Source organism: Hoplias malabaricus, chromosome 4 (genome assembly GCF_029633855.1).
Source record: "Hoplias malabaricus isolate fHopMal1 chromosome 4, fHopMal1.hap1, whole genome shotgun sequence".
NCBI lineage: Eukaryota > Metazoa > Chordata > Actinopteri > Characiformes > Erythrinidae > Hoplias > Hoplias malabaricus.
The window spans coordinates 72,834,402-72,846,901 of NC_089803.1; the positions used below are offsets into that span (position 1 = coordinate 72,834,402).

Here is a 12,500-nt window from a genome sequence, read left to right on the forward strand (position 1 = left end):
GTTAAAAAAGACCTACAACAACGGAGAAGAAAGAGAACAGAGTGAAAACGGCTAAAAACCAGAGCTTCTGCTCCTCGCTCCTCACTGCTGTGCGCTCGGGGTCGGGGTGAACAGAGAGCGGCTCATTATCATTTAAAGGAACAGGGCTGTTTAGACATTGGGAGGATGCTGCTGTGGGGTTTGTGGGGTTTGGATCAACAAATAAAAAAAATAAAGAAAGCATCTCCTTGCAAAAGTGTTTAAAGACGTGAAAACCATGTCCAAAGAAGGACCCAGTTGAGCTAAAGTACCCAATGATAATAATAATAACAACAGCTTTTTAAATCTCATTTTATCTGGAGTCTTAAACTCTTACACAGTGCTATATTTCTGCCTGTTAAAGAAAGGCAAGGATCCTCCATAAACACACATTATACACTGGATCCCTCATATTCAGTGTGTGTTGTAGGTACCAGTTTGTGTATTTCGTTAAAAACTGAGGTAATGGTGGTTTAAAGATTTTGAAAAGTTTAACTGCGATGCCCTTTATGTCTCAAGGTTACAGTTGGAGTCTGAAACTCTGCACCTTATCTATTAACAAGAACTCACAAGCGACGTATTTGTCCCATTCTGGCTTCCCTCCACCAGCTTCCTGCATGTTTTGGGATTGATTTTAAAGTTATTGTTTGTTTGTAAGTCTCTGAATGGACGGGCTGCTGTCCCCTCTCTGAACTTTAAGGTCAGATCTGATCAGCTTCCTCTGGTGGTCCCTAAGTCTAGGTTGAAGGGGTTAAGAAACTCTGGCGTGTCGGGTCCAGAGACGTTCCCGGAGCGGTCATTCAAACGCGTGCTTTAGGCGTGGGGGCGGAGCCTGTGCAGCGTGTGCAGGAGAAACTCCGGAACATCGCTGACTCTGACTTCACCTGGAGTCTTTACTCCTTTACAGCATGAGGAGGATAGAGTCTGGGGCGAATGTTCCTCCGGGAAAACTCTGGAATATTTCGGGATCACCGCGCAGATGTGAAAGGGGCTAATGTTTTGTCGGACAGCACTTTGGTCAACACTTGTTGATTTTGTGTGAGTGTGTGTTTAGAGGACAGTGTCTGATGAAATAGTGAAAGTTGTTGCTTTAATCCAGTGCTGCCACCTGATCCTGAACAAAACACATTATCTCCTTCTTCACCCCTGCTTTATGACCTCCCAGCGATAGCCCCGTTCACCTATTACCTGCCACAAATGGATTCTCTCGTCAGCTAATGGCTCTGAGTCACGGGTATGTGATACTCTGTATGTGTCCGTGTGTCCGCGTGTGTGTGTGTGTGTGTGTATATAGAGTTATCTGCTATTGATCTGTTCATCCTGATCCATCACAAACAGGGCTGAAGGATGACGGATGAGAGGATGAAGCCACAGTCTGATAACAGGACTGCACATTACACCACAAACAAAAACAAAAGAACATCTGCTGACTAATGATGCTTTATCTGTAGAAATAAACAAGTAAATACAACGAAAAACAAATGTCTATCACTGAGGTCCATGTTTACGGCCTCGTCCACATGGATATTCGGACACATCCGGATATTTTTAGACACTGAGATAATCCTCCTTCTGATTTTAAAACTATCTCCGTCCAGAGGAATACAAAAATGACTGCATTATCACATCAGTGCAGCAGGGGGCCTAAGTACGTCTTAAAGAGAAACACCATAACATCACGAAGCCTGAGAGAAACAGAGGTTTAATCCCAAATCACTCCATCCTCCCTCTGTAGTGCACTTCACACGTCCTGAAACAACTGAATCTAGATGTAAACACACATCATTTATATTTATTCATCTGTGTGAATCTGAACTCTAGTGCTGTCTGTGTGTGTACAGTGTAGTTTATGACTGATGTAGTTCACTGTAGAGGGAGCGAGGAGCTGTGTGTGTACAGTGTAGTTTATGACTGATGTAGTTCACTGTAGAGGGAGCGAGGAGCTGTGTGTGTACAGTGTAGTTTATGACTGATGTAGTTCACTGTAGAGGGAGCGAGGAGCTGTGTGTGTACAGTGTAGTTTATGACTGATGTAGTTCACTGTAGAGGGAGCGAGGAGCTGTGTGTGTACAGTGTAGTTTGTGACTGATGTAGTTCACTGTAGAGGGAGTGAGGAGCTGTGTGTGTACAGTGTAGTTTGTGACTGATGTAGTTCACTGTAGAAGGAGAGAGGAGCTGTGTGTGTACAGTGTAGTTTATGACTGATGTAGTTCATTGTAGAGGGAGAGAGGAGCTGTGTGTGTACAGTGTAGTTTGTGACTGATGTAGTTCACTGTAGAGGGAGCGAGGAGCTGTGTGTGTACAGTGTAGTTTATGACTGATGTAGTTCACTGTAGAAGGAGCGAGGAGCTGTGTGTGTACAGTGTAGTTTGTGACTGATGTAGTTCACTGTAGAGGGAGTGAGGAGCTGTGTGTGTACAGTGTAGTTTGTGACTGATGTAGTTCACTGTAGAAGGAGAGAGGAGCTGTGTGTGTACAGTGTAGTTTGTGACTGATGTAGTTCATTGTAGAGGGAGAGAGGAGCTGTGTGTGTACAGTGTAGTTTGTGACTGATGTAGTTCACTGTAGAGGGAGAGAGGAGCTGTGTGTGTACAGTGTAGTTTGTGACTGATGTAGTTCACTGTAGAAGGAGCGAGGAGCTGTGTGTGTACAGTGTAGTTTGTGACTGATGTAGTTTGCTGTAGAGGGAGAGAGGAGCTGTGTGTGTACAGTGTAGTTTGTGACTGATGTAGTTCACTGTAGAGGGAGCGAGGAGCTGTGTGTGTACAGTGTAGTTTGTGACTGATGTAGTTCACTGTAGAGGGAGTGAGGGGCTGTTTGAGTGGAGATTTCACACCAGGGCAGTCACCAGACGGACACCAGCGTGCTCTGACCTCAGACAGATATGACTTATCCGCTCAGGTTCATGTGTTTGTGTGTACAGATCACTCAGACACTCAGACACATGTTAAAGGCAGGTGTGAACGGGAACAGTGTTTCTTTGAGGAGAAAGCCATTTCTCTCTTTGTGAAGACTCTGCATACATTAGCACTGGACCCTCAGGGGAAACGTGTCCGCACAAATCAATGGCTGTAAAACAGAGCTTCTGCCAGGAAACTTTACATGTGTAAGACCCCATTTATAGACTGTTCACAACATTACAGACATGCACACACACACACACACACACACACACACACACACACACAGTGTTACTGCCCTAAATCAACATTTACCATTATCTTCAAAGACACAATCAGTGAAAACATCACTATCCACTCACTCATCTCCACTGTCCACACCAGTCTCTCTGTTGCTCTGCATACTTTATTACCCCCACAGAGCAGGTGTGATGTGGTGGTGGATCATTCTCAGCGCTGCAGTGACACTGACGTGGTGGTGGTGTGTTAGTGTGTGTTGTGCTGGTGTAGAGTGGATCAGACACAGCAGTGCTGCTGGAGTTTTTAAACCCCTCAGTGTCTGGACTGAGAACAGTCCAACGACCAAAAACATCCAGCCGACAGCGTCCTGTGTCACTGATGAAGGACTAGAGGACGAGCGACACACACTGTGCAGCGACAGATGAGCTACTGTCTCTGACTCTACATCTACAAGGTGGACCAACGAGGGAGGAGTGTCTCACAGAGTGGACAGAGAGTGGACACAGGGAAAGGGGGGTAATGCAGAGCCACAGGTGGAATACAGAGGGACTGGAGTGGACCGTGGATCAGAGAATATGGACAGTGAGTGTTGAAATGAGAGGGCTGTGTTAATGTTTTGGCTGATCTGCAGTTACAGACACACTCCAGACTCCTACTGCACCTGCACTGTCTCATGTCCCTCCACACACTCCGTACTTTACTCTGTGACTCAGTTTAACTCTGTTAGACTCTGCACTACTGTGTCCCACAGTGAGGAACAGCTGCCTTCTCAGCTTCAGTTTAACTCCCTCTGTAAGCTCTGGCTTGTGTTACCTCCTCCCTCTTAATTCCTCGCTGATTACCCAGCGTTTCTCAAGTGGCTAATGATTTAAATCAATATGATTGAAGCCAGGAGTCAGCACGTGTTCCTCAAGCTTCTCCAGTTCTATTCAACTCAATTCTACGTTATTTTCTGGGCATTTTAACAACTTTCATTTCCAAAAAGCAGCTCTGGGTCTTTGCCGTAACTCTGGGAAACATTTACTGAGAGGAACCAAGGCTCACTCAAGTCACATCAAGTGAAAGTTATAGTCATTTCAACCATCCACAGAGTTCACAGAACACAGTGAAACAGACCAGTGTTCCTCCAGGACCCCGCTGCTACATAGAACAACTCACACAAGACGACACGAAGTGCACGAGTGCAAACGCAGACAAGGTCCAGAACCAGAGGAAGATCCACTGAGGAGAAGATTCACAAACTCCCTCCTTTAGAACAAGAGGAGAGCGGTAAAGTTACTTCAGCGTCTGTGTTTACCTTATGTGTGTAATAATAATAATAATAACAATAATAATAATCATAATAATAATGACTAAGCATGAAGAATAATATGAAGAAAGACGGAGTAAAATTGTTGTTGTTGTTTACATTGTTCCTGTAATAAATTAATTAACAGTGGTCTTTTTTAAAATACGGCATTCATTGTCAAATGAAACGGGGCAATACCAGCAGTATATACTCAGATTAAATATTTAATAATGAAAACTAGGACTGATCACACACTATTATGGGATGCAGTATTTGGCGACTGATCACATCATTTCTGCCCACAGTGAGGAAGCGAGTAGTGTGTAGTACGTCATTTGGAACACAGCCATGTTTCTCCCTCACTCTTTTCTTCAACAGCAAGCTCTTAGATCCTACACCATGTGACTTAGTAAATCCAATCACGAGGAGGAGTAATAAAATCTCAGCCTGCGTTCCCAAACCTGCACAAAATTAACCTTTAGCACATTGGCTTACTTTATCCAGTTTAAACTGCACACTGTTACTGTGGGCAGCAGGAACACACCGGAACTCACCTGAGAACCACGGCCACCTCTCTTATGGTCCCATTCCTGCTGAGGGAGCATCTGAAGATAGATGGAGTCCGGAGAGAGAGAGAGAGAGAGAGAGAGATAGAGAGAGAGAGAGAGAGAGAGAGAGAGAGAGAGAGAGAGAGAGCGAGAGAGAGAGAGAGAGAGAGAGCGCGAGAGAGAGAGAGAGAGAGAGAGAGAGAGAGTATTAAAGTCAGAGAACTGAGGCACAGGGGAGTAGGAGAAAGGGAGTGAAAGGGACAGAGTGAAACACGACAGAGTAGAGATAAAACCTGTGTGTGTGTGTGTGTGTGTGTGTGTGTGTGTGTGCGTGTGTGAGAGAGAGAGAGAAAGAGGCAGAGAGATACAGACTGAAAGAGAGAGAGAGAGAGAGAGAGAGAGAGAGAGCGAGAGCGAGAAAGAGAGAGAGAGACTCCAGGGACTCTCCACACACTTGTGTCGGTACCTGTTCCATTCTATTCGATGACGTTTGCTCATAACTCAGTTTCAGTGGCTGGTTCCTGACGTTGCTTTTCACTGCTGTGTGGATGGTGTCCATCTTTATCCACTGTCATTAACAGCAGAGCTTCTGCTCGATACTGCATTCTGTATCATGCTTTAATTCTGATTCTCTTTTACTAGGATCCTGTACTGACCCTGTCCACCTCCACCACTGGTGTCCACCCTCCCCTGGACGATACTCCCGCAGCTGCTCTGCTCCAGGCCCCTCACCACACACCAGCGAATAGGACGAGAGGAGACGAGAGGGAGGGACAGATCAGTTTATTGCAGATGGGGACGGTCAGGAGGACAGAGCGAGGGACCACAGGGGCAGATTTAGGACATCTGCGTCACACCGAGCGCTGTTTATTCAGTACAGTGTCCCCCTCACTGCACTCAGGCATTAGGATCTACACAGAACACAGTGACAGCGCCCCCAGCTGGACCCACCAAAACAACCCAAACTTTCCTAGTCGGAGGAATAGGAGGCAGAGGTCTTGTGTTCAGCTGCTGGCTGATGTAATATGCATTTGTTTCACTTTGCTGTAAGTGCACTTTAAAGGCAACATTCACAATTTTATTCAATAACCCCTGTGTATAAAGCTCTGCGTGTGTCTCCTCTCCATGTGCTGCTCTGGAAACCGCTCTAATGTGTTTACGAAGCCCCAATGTCTGTAAATGGGTAAAAAAACAAAGTGTCTGGGTCCGGTGCTAGTCTTTCTCTCTCTCTGCTCACGGCAGAGAAACGCCATCTGGAGGTTTTTAGACAACGGAGAGACTCCAAACGCTGAAAAGCACCAACCGAGATGAGGATGTTGCTCTATCCCTGCTCCATAGGGGGGTAACACTGACTTATTTGTGCGGTTACAGTTACGTTACTTAAGGTGGAACTGACTCTAAATTCAGGAGAGCGCTAACTGCATGAAAGTAAACACAGAGCGAAAGTGCTACAAAACTAAACAGCTCGAGTTACACATGAGTTTCTGTGGGAATTCAAACAGTGAATAAACACTTACAGACGATTTACACTTCAGACACCAACAAGATACAGTCGCTTCTTACTCACACACACCGCTCCACCTTAAAAGATACAGTCACTTCTTACTCACACACACCGCTCCACCTTAAAAGATACAGTCGCTTCTTACTCACACACACCGCTCCACCTTAAAAGATACAGTCGCATCTTACTCACACACACCGCTCCACCTTAAAAGATACAGTCGCTTCTTACTCACACACACCAGTCCACCTTAAAAGATACAGTCGCTTCTTACTCACACACACAGCTCCAACTTAAAAGATATAGTCGCTTCTTACTCACACACACCACTCCACCTTAAAAGATACAGTCGCTTCTTACTCACACACACCAGTCCACCTTAAAAGATACAGTCGCTTCTTACTCACACACACCACTCCACCTTAAAAGATACAGTCGCTTCTTACTCACACACACCAGTCCACCTTAAAAGATACAGTCGCTTCTTACTCACACACACAGCTCCAACTTAAAAGATACAGTCGCTTCTTACTCACACACACCACTCCACATTAAAAGATACAGTCGCTTCTTACTCACACGCACCACTCCACCTTAAAAGATACAGTCGCTTCTTACTCACACACACCACTCCACCTTAAAAGATACAGTCGCTTCTTACTCACACATGCCGTTCTACCTTAAAAGATACAGTCACTTCTTACTCACACACACAGCTCCACCTTAAAAGATACAGTCACTTCTTACTCACACACACCGCTCCACATTAAAAGATACAGTCGCTTCTTACTCACACACACCGCTCCACCTTAAAAGATACAGTCGCTTCTTACTTACACACACCGCTCCACCTTAAAATATACAGTCGCTTCTGAGTCACACACACCGCTCCACCTTAAAAGGTTGTCATTATTCTCAAACACACTGTTCCACATTAAAAAATGCGGAGGTTCTGAATGTAAACAAAGCGAGAACTGCATTTCCCCGAATCAGTGACGTCCCCTTTACTTAATTTGAATTTAATGCTCTATAACCCCTAAGGGATTTTGTCACCTCACATTGACCCTCTCATGCTCACACTCACTCACCCTCACACTGACACTCCCACCCTCACACTCACTCACCCTCATCCTCACACTGACCCTCTCACCCTCACTTCACACTCTCACTCACTCTCATCCTCACCCTCACTCACTCTCATTCACCTTCACCTCACACTCTCACTCACTCTCATCCTCACACTGACCCTCTCACCCTCACCCTCAATCACCCTCACTCACTCTCATCCTCACACTGACCCTCTCACCCTCACTCACACTCACACTGACCCTCTCACCCTCTCTCACCCTCACACTGATCCTCTCACCCTCACTCACTCTCATCCTCACACTGACCCTCTCACCCTCACACTGATCCTCTCACCCTCACTCACTCTCATCCTCACACTGACCCTCTCACCCTCACTCACTCTCATCCTCACGCTGACCCTCTCACCCTCACTCACTCTCATCCTCACGCTGACCCTCTCACCTTCACACTGATCCTCTCACCCTCACTCACTCTCATCCTCACACTGACCCTCTCACCCTCACTCACCCTAACACTGACCCTCTCACCTTCACACTGATCCTCTCACCCTCACTCACTCTCATCCTCACACTGACCCTCTCAACCTCACTCACTCTGATCCTCACACTGACCTTCTCACCCTCACTCACTCTGATCCTCACACTGACCCTCTCACCCTCACTCACTCTGATCCTCACACTGACCCTCTCACCTTCATACTGACCCTCTCACCCTCTCACCCTCACACTGATTCTCTCACCCTCACTCACTCTCATCCTCACACTGACCCTCTCACCCTCACTCACACTGACCCTCTCACCCTCACTCACTCTCATCCTCACACTGACCCTCTCACCCTCACTCACCCTCACACTGACCCTCTCACCTTCTCACCCTCACACTGATCCTCTCACCCTCACTCACTCTCATCCTCACACTGACCCTCTTACCCTCACTCACTCTGATCCTCACACTGACCCTCTCACCCTCACACTGACCCTCTCACCCTCTCACCTTCACACTGATTCTCTCACCCTCACTCACTCTCATCCTCACACTGACCCTCTCACCCTCACTCACTCTCATCCTCACACTGACTCTCTCACCCTCACACTGACCCTCTCACCCTGACTCACTCTCATCCTCACACTGACCCTCTCACCCTCACACTGATTCTCTCACCCTCACTCACTCTCATCCTCACACTGACCCTCTCACCCTCACTCACTCTCATCCTCACACTGACCCTCTCACCCTCACTCACTCTGATCCTCACACTGACCCTCTCACCCTCTCACTCTCACACTGATTCTCTCACCCTCACACTGACCATCTCACCCTCTCACCCTCACACTGATTCTCTCACCCTCACTCACTCTCATCCTCACACTGACCCTCTCACCCTCACTCACTCTCATCCTCACACTGACCCTCTCACCTTCTCACTCACTCTCATCCTCACACTGATTCTCTCACCCTCACTCACTCTCATCCTCACACTGACCCTCTCACCCTCACTCACTCTCATCCTTACACTGACCCTCTCACCCTCACTCACTCTCATCCTTAAACTGACCCTCTCACCCTCATTCACTCTCATCCTCACACTGAGCCTCTCACCCTCGCACTGACCCTCTCACCCTCACTCACTCTGATCCTCACACTGACCCTCTCACCCTCTCACTCTCACACTGATTCTCTCACCCTCACACTGACCATCTCACCCTCTCACCCTCACACTGATTCTCTCACCCTCACTCACTCTCATCCTCACACTGACCCTCTCACCCTCACTCACTCTCATCCTCACGCTGACCCTCTCACCCTCAGTCACCCTCACACTGACCCTCTCACCTTCTCACCCTCACACTGACCCTCTCACCCTCACTCACTCTGATCCTCACACTGACCCTCTCACCCTCACTCACTCTGATCCTCACACTGACCCTCTCAACCTCACACTGATTCTCTCACCCTCACTCACTCTGATCCTCACACTGACCCTCTCACCCTCACACTGATTCTCTCACCCTCACTCACTCTGATCCTCACACTGACCCTCTCACCCTCACACTGACCCTCTCACCCTCACTCACTCTCATCCTCACGCTGACCCTCTCACCCTCAGTCACCCTCACACTGACCCTCTCACCTTCTCACCCTCACACTGACCCTCTCACCCTCACTCACTCTGATCCTCACACTGACCCTCTCACCCTCACTCACTCTGATCCTCACACTGACCCTCTCAACCTCACACTGATTCTCTCACCCTCACTCACTCTGATCCTCACACTGACCCTCTCACTCTCACTCACACTGACCCTCTCACCCTCACTCACTCTGATCCTCACGCTGACCCTCTCACCCTAACTCACTCTCATCCTCACACTGACCCTCTCACCCTCACTCACTCTCATCCTCACGCTGACCCTCTCACCCTCAGTCACCCTCACTCTGATCCTCACACTGACCCTCTCACCCTCACTCACTCTCATCCTCACACTGACCCTCTCACCTTCTCACTCACTCTCATCCTCACACTGATTCTCTCACCCTCACTCACTCTCATCCTCACACTGACCCTCTCACCCTCACTCACTCTCATCCTTACACTGACCCTCTCACCCTCACTCACTCTCATCCTTAAACTGACCCTCTCACCCTCATTCACTCTCATCCTCACACTGAGCCTCTCACCCTCGCACTGACCCTCTCACCCTCACTCACTCTGATCCTCACACTGACCCTCTCACCCTCTCACTCTCACACTGATTCTCTCACCCTCACACTGACCATCTCACCCTCTCACCCTCACACTGATTCTCTCACCCTCACTCACTCTCATCCTCACACTGACCCTCTCACCCTCACTCACTCTCATCCTCACGCTGACCCTCTCACCCTCAGTCACCCTCACACTGACCCTCTCACCTTCTCACCCTCACACTGACCCTCTCACCCTCACTCACTCTGATCCTCACACTGACCCTCTCACCCTCACTCACTCTGATCCTCACACTGACCCTCTCAACCTCACACTGATTCTCTCACCCTCACTCACTCTGATCCTCACACTGACCCTCTCACCCTCACACTGATTCTCTCACCCTCACTCACTCTGATCCTCACACTGACCCTCTCACCCTCACACTGACCCTCTCACCCTCACTCACTCTCATCCTCACGCTGACCCTCTCACCCTCAGTCACCCTCACACTGACCCTCTCACCTTCTCACCCTCACACTGACCCTCTCACCCTCACTCACTCTGATCCTCACACTGACCCTCTCACCCTCACTCACTCTGATCCTCACACTGACCCTCTCAACCTCACACTGATTCTCTCACCCTCACTCACTCTGATCCTCACACTGACCCTCTCACTCTCACTCACACTGACCCTCTCACCCTCACTCACTCTGATCCTCACGCTGACCCTCTCACCCTAACTCACTCTCATCCTCACACTGACCCTCTCACCCTCACTCACTCTCATCCTCACGCTGACCCTCTCACCCTCAGTCACCCTCACTCTGATCCTCACACTGACCCTCTCACCCTCACTCACTCTGATCCTCACACTGACCCTCTCAACCTCACACTGATTCTCTCACCCTCACTCACTCTGATCCTCACACTGACCCTCTCACCCTCACACTGATTCTCTCACCCTCACTCACTCTGATCCTCACGCTGACCCTCTCACCTTCTCACCCTCACACTGATCCTCTCACCCTCACTCACTCTGATCCTCACACTGACCCTCTCACCCTCACACTGACCCTCTCACCCTCACTCACACTCACCCTCACACTCACCTCAACCCTTACCCTAAACTAACTGTAAATGTCTTCACACACACACAAGTTGTGGGCTATTTTTGTTCACTTTTCTTTGGTCTTCTACTAGTCATTTTATTGTGAGGCTAAAAATGTCCATCTTTAATCTAGATCTAAAGATGTATTACTTCAGGCGATCTTTCATATTCCCACAATTCAAAATCCAATTTGTGTCTAAAACCATGTAGCACCCCCACCATGACACACCCACCCACCCACACACACACACACACACACACACATACACACACACACACACACACACACAACCACCCACCCACCCACACACACACACACACACACACCCACACACACCCACACACACAACCACCCACACACAACAACAACAACTGCATGGATCCATTCAGTTCGGAGCAAGACCCACCTTCTACTGCAGGAAAAGGAGTCTGACTGACAAGCAAAAGGACCAATCACAGTCTGTTATTCTGGCATTTTAGGCAGAATATTAGTGCATGGTATGTATCGGACATTTCACCTACTCGTTGGCAGAGCATCGGTGGCAGAGAATCGCTTTTAGCTCAATGCTTTTCCACTCCCACATCTCCCCCATGAAATGACACCTCAAACCCTGTCTCTAACGGAAACCTCTGACTTTAAAAACCACAACAATGCGGTGGTAAAATCAGGCGCTGTTTACTCGTTGTGTTTTACCGTGTTGTTGTTGCTGTTGTTGTTGTTGTTTGAACTGAACACGGCTCCGCCCCCAGTTCCTCACAGAGCAGTTTTCCTTGTCGTACATTCAGCTTTCACCACTGATTTTCCTCAGCCACCGACCCAAGGAGCGTCTGCCCCTCTTCAGAAACCCCTCGGGGGAATGTTACGAGCTGCTGCTGAGAGTCGGATTAAAAACTAATGTGAACGCTGCTGTAACTTCAGAGATTTTACAAGCGGTGAGTTTGTGCTGGAGCTCTGTGTTTCCTGGTGATTGACAGGTCTCTGGCCAATCAGAGCTCTGCAGGGTTTACACCTCACATTTAGCTGGAACCGTAAGAGAACAGCGACTAAACAAGAACCCGGTTCCAGGAGCAGGACCAGATTTAGCCGGTGGAAAAGCAGAAAATTTGAGTTGA

General features: G+C 48.3%; 1 protein-coding gene across 1 annotated transcript in view; it reads right to left on the reverse strand.

The window, feature by feature from the left end:
* The window catches only part of pde3a (phosphodiesterase 3A, cGMP-inhibited), an 89,104-nt gene that overhangs the window by 30,727 nt on the left and 45,877 nt on the right, over nucleotides 1-12,500 (reverse strand). The gene's annotated exons all lie outside the window — the stretch shown is intronic.